Source organism: Heterodontus francisci, unplaced genomic scaffold (assembly GCF_036365525.1).
Source record: "Heterodontus francisci isolate sHetFra1 unplaced genomic scaffold, sHetFra1.hap1 HAP1_SCAFFOLD_534, whole genome shotgun sequence".
In the NCBI taxonomy this organism is placed as follows: Eukaryota; Metazoa; Chordata; class Chondrichthyes; order Heterodontiformes; family Heterodontidae; genus Heterodontus; species Heterodontus francisci.
The window spans coordinates 717,255-722,767 of record NW_027141511.1 but is presented as its reverse complement, the minus strand read 5'-3'; the positions used below and the strand labels follow the sequence as shown (position 1 = coordinate 722,767).

Sequence of the window (5,513 nt, the reverse complement as noted above, 5' to 3'; positions counted from 1 at the left end):
ATTTAAAAAGGAAAATGCTTGCAGGGCTATGTGGGAAGGCAAAGGAAATGGAACGAATTAAATATCCTTTTCAAAGGTCCGATGAGCCGAATGGGCTCCCTCTGTGCTGTAACTTTGCAAGGACAGATTTGTCTCTACATTGTGGCAATACTAGCTTTTGGCTTTTATTGGTTATATCGGGAGGCATGGTTGTTAAATTGTAATGTTTTCAAATGGTTAGAGGTCACAGACACAGAACATGCCGATTTAGTCCCTTTGCTCTTTCATTTGAAAAGAGGCCTGTCATCTAAACTCTTGCCTGGAAAGACTGTAGATCTACTAATTTGTGGCATGCAGTCAAGGTAGTGAGTTACACATCTATGGAAGCAAGAACAGCACAGTTAAATTAATGTTGAATAATAACTATGCAGTGCTGCTAAGAAACATGCAATTTCGCACCTAGAAGGGAAGAGGAAAAGTTACTTCAGAATTCGAATAGTGCATATCTTGCAAACCGAACTGGAAACTGTAATGTGTTTGAATTCATCGGCTAAAACTCGCAATGTTTTCTTGTGACTACTGCTTGCAAGTGTATGTGGAATTATGTTAATGCTTAATAAATTCGTGATACCAGAGATTCAGTGTGCAATCCCGATTAATTTGAGAACTAAATTATCAGTAAAAACAGTCAACCCACAATCTGCACTCGAAAAGCGTGCAATATGCCAATGTGTCATAGACAGAGAGGTAAGGGTCAGAGTCTGAATTGTATGATAGCTAGGAGCTTATTGAGGGATAGAACGAGTTCGACAATGAGAACTCTGAGTAAGGCAGAGATCGACAATGGGATTTCCTTGAGTGATGCAGAGAGTTGAACAGCATGAGTTCATTTAGTGATCCAAAGCTTTGAACAAAGGGAGCCCATTGAATGATGCAGAGATATGGAAAATGTGAACTCAAAGAATGATGTATCATGTTGGACCAGGCTTAATGGACCGAATGGCCTATTCTTACTTCTAATTCATATGCTTGTATGTAATGCTGAACACTGGGCTCTGACCAAGATTAGCTGATCACAATGAGGCAGACCACAGTGCGAATGACCACACCATAAGTGGCCACATGGCGACTGATCACTGGGGAATGACCATAAAGAGACTGTGCATAGAGACTGATCACTGTGGGGGTTGGTGGGGATAGGCTTGTGGGGAGAGACTGGCCACACTGAGAGACTCACTGCAGAACTGCTGTCAGCAGAGGATTACTGACCAGGCTGTTGTCATGGTATATTGCTTCTTGGTGAATTCTGAGGATTTAAATCTGTGAGGGATTCAGTGAAACAATCCCAGATAGCATTCCCGATTCAAGTCTTGCTCAACATTATTCCCCAACCATAATCATGAGAACAGATTGACTGTTGTTCATCACTTTGCTGTGGGAACTTCTGCGGACACTGAATGTAGTGTTTTTCTACATTACAACAGCGACAAGTATTTTAAAATATTGCATCGGCTGTAAACCCCGTCCTGTGGGCATGATAGATGCTTCTGCAAAGCAACCCCTTGCTTTCTTTTATCTTCAGCACCGAGATTGTATCCTCGAAGTCAGCTTGCGTTAACAAGGAACAGAGAATGAAACATGAAATAAATACAGCCTCTTTACGAATAAAGCTCAGTAAAGCGGTATTATTACAAAGTGTATTTGTGGTTTTTACACAGTGCAAAGTCAGGTTAAACTCTCCCCCAGACCCGAGTCTGGTTGCTGCGTTCACTGTAGCTGGTACCAGACCCTTGAGCTCCCTGCCTCACTGGGGGATTCTCCTGGGTATATTTTAAGAGCTGCTTCAAACTCCCTACCTCTGTGTTTCAATGTATGCAGCTGTCTCCAACTCCAGTACACGTCACTGTCTCTCTCCGAGGATGGGAGGTTTGGCATTCTTACTGGTACAGGGCATGTTGTAACATTCTCTATCAGTGATCGGTGTGGCTGGTATGTGACTAGGAGATAGTCACTAAATGAGTTGGTTCCTCTTTAAACTTTCGTTGCCTTGAAATGTGTTGGCGCGTGTGTACGGTCTGGTTGTGAGAGGGCACGTGTGTGTGTGAGCCTGTGTGCCTGCAGGTATGACTATTTGTGTAGACATGCTATTATATGGGTGAGTAAATGTATATGTCTAATTGTGGTCATGAACGCATGCTATTGAGTGTGAGGGCGTGCGTGCATTGGTGTCTATATGTGTATTTATGTGTCTGTGAATTATGTGTGTTACTGTGCATTTTTGCTGTGTTTGTGTTCCTGCCTTTGTTTTACGTATACGTTCGTGGGATGTGGCATCGTTGGCTCGGCCAGAATTTATTGCCCATCCCTAATTGCCCATGTGTGTGGGGGTGGGGCAGTCTCTGTCTGCCGACAAACAGATGGAACTGTTAAAGGGGAAGAAAATACAGGAATTACAAAGCCTGACTAAGTTCACTACATTGAAAGCAATAGAAGCTCCCAAAGTAATTGAAAGAATTGGTGAGTAGGATCTCATTGAGCGAGAGGCAGAGTTAGGCACTGTGAGCTCATTGACGGAGGGGCAGAATTTGGCTCATAAAAACAGAACATATTGGAAATACCAAGCAGGTCAGCAGCATCCGTGGGAAGAGACAAAGAATTAATGTTTTCAGCTGATGATCTTCCGGCAGAACTAGGAAATATTAGAGGTGATAGGTTTTAAGCAAGTATCCTGGGAGGAACATGGAAAGGAGGAAGAACAAAAGGTCTGTGATAGGTGGAAGATGGGAATGCGCTGGTCAATGAGAGGCCATTTGAGTGAGGGAGCAGACGATGGCGACTCATTATGTGAATTAGAAATCTGGTTAATGAGAGATCATTGGCTGATGTAGAGTGATGGTTAACGGGTGCTCATTGAGCAGTGAGTTAATTCGAGCTCATTGATGAAGGGGGCAATTGAACAATACGAAAGCATTGAGTGATAAAAAGAATTGGCCAATGCAAGCTCATTGAGTCATGGAGAATGTTGAGCAATGGGAACGCTCTGAAGGAGACAGTTTATCAATTACTGAGCGATAGGTGAGTTCGACAATGAGTTCATTCAATGGGAGAGTCAGGAAAGGTAAGTTTTTTGAGTTCTCGAGTTGGCGATAATAATACGAACTCATTGAGTGACTAGTGGAGAATTAGACAGTAGAAGGTCTATTTGTGATAGGGTGTTGGGCATATGGGAAATCATTGAGTGATGGAGAGTGTTGGAAAACTGGATCTCACTGAAGGATAGAAAGAGTTCTTCAATGAGAGCTCTGAGTAAGGGAGTGATCGACAATGGAATGTTAGTGAGTGATGCCGAGATTTGGAAAATGAGAGCTCAAAGAGTGATGTATCATGTTGGACAATATGAACACAATGAGTTATTGACCCATTGGGAGCTTGTTGAGTGATGAAAACAGTTGGAAAATTACTTCTCATTAAGTGACAGTTGGAAAATTTGAAGTGCAGTGAGTAAGTAGGAGCAGGTTGGACAGTGGGAGCTCATTGATTGAGTGTTGGGCAATGGACAATGGAGAGGACTATGGCAGTTCACTGATGATTGTCAGAACTGGTTAACGGTTACACATTGAGTGAGAGACTTGGGAACGGGAAACTATTTGGGTGATACAGAGCGAGTTGAATAATCAGAACACGTTGAATATGTGATAGAGATTTCGACAATAGGAGTCCATTGAGTGATGCAGAGAGTTGGTCAATAGGAGTTGAATGATAGATGCAGAGTGTCGGACAACTGAAACTCATGCTTGATGTTGACAATTGCACAGTGGAAGCTCATTGATTGAGTGTTGGACAATGATACAGACAGTTAAACAATTGGAAATCATTGATTGACTGTGTGAGCTTTTGATAATGGGAGCTCATTGAGTCAGGGGGAGAGTTAGACCACTGCAGCTCAGTTAACGATGCAGTGAGTTAGACAATAGGAATTCATTGAGTAACTGGGGAAGGATGGATAATCGAAACTCATTGAGTGAGCGGGGAGATGATCAATGGTAGCTCATGTGGCTTTTCCTCGCCGGCATCCATGGATTCCCTTGCCCCTCTCCTATTCTTTCTACGTTTGGTGCCATCCAACTGCACATGATGTGACTGTAATTAGTAACCATCATCTCTTTCTTTCCTTCTCTGGCAGCGAACATAATGACCACAGTGATTCTGTCCTCAGGGAGCTGTGGCATCTCTAGATGTATAGGCCGGTAGCTGGTGTCCATGGCAGTGGCAAACTTGCTGGTCATCATTGAAGTACGTGGGAACCCTCTACTTCCCCCTCTCATTTCTTAACCATTACTATGCGTGCAGCCTCAACTGCATTATGAATGCTGCATTGGTGGATTGCTCGGTCTGGCTCACCGTGGCCTTCACCCTCGATCGGTTTTATGGCTATTGGTTGCCAGAGGCTGAAAGTTAGGTACTGAACGGAGAGAACGGCGGCACGTGTAATAATGACACTGCATGGTAAGCAAATTGAGAAATATCCCACGCTATTTCACCTACGAACCCACTCACACACGTGGTCCTTACAATTGGTACAAAATCACTGTGGTCTGGTGCAGTCTTAACCCCTCTCATTCCCAATGTTTGTAACTTGCTGCTCAATGCTCTGACCGTCAGACACATTGTCATGGCCAGTCAGGTCTGCAAGGCATTCCGAAGTCAAGGTAATGATGGAAAACAAGTTGACCTGGAGATGGAGAACCGGAGAAGGTCCATCATCCTGCTCTTTTCCATGTCGGGCAGCTTCGTCGTGCTGTGGATGACCAGAGTGATGGACATTGTGTGTCAGGAAATAATGTTTAGTTTAGTTTAGAGATACAGCACTGAAACAGGCCCTTCGGGCCACCGAGTCTGTGCCGACCATCAACCACCCATTTATACTAATCCGACACTAATCCCATATTCCTATCACATCCCCACCTGTCCCTATATATTTCCCTGCCACCTACCTATACTGGGGCAATTTATAATGGCCAATTAACCTATCAACCTGCAAGTCTTTGGCATGTCCCCAGAATCGAACCTGGGTCCCTGCAGCTGTGAGGCTGCGGTGCTAACCACTGCGCCACAGTGCCGCCCATGCTGGACATGAGTTCGAATGTAATAGTCACACAGGTCGGGGGCATGTTGATGTATCTGAACTCCTGCACCAACACCTGCATTTATGCTCTCACCCAGGCTAAATTCAGGGAGGAGATGAAGCGTGTTGTGACACATCCCATTCATCTGTTACTGAAGTTCATCAAAGAATGAAAACCGACACGGTTAACTTATCGAATCCACGAAAGGCACTGCCCAGGAATCTGGGTTTGCGGTCAAAGCAGTGATAAAACGCCAGGTTGCAGCCAAACTCATTCCAGCTAAGTGCTGCGTTTAGTGTTGATAAAACAGTTGTGGAAAAGTGAGCCGGTGTGTGAACGGGGCAGGTCGAGGTAACAGAGGGCACAAGAGCAGGTAAAGCTGGGATGTTCAGGAATAATCTTGACTGG

General features: G+C 44.3%; 1 pseudogene; it reads left to right on the top strand.

The window, feature by feature from the left end:
• The first annotated feature begins 1,898 nt into the window (after positions 1-1,898).
• LOC137363946 (probable G-protein coupled receptor 139) lies at positions 1,899-5,277 on the top strand (annotated as a pseudogene).
• Positions 5,278-5,513: the final 236 nt, after the last annotated feature.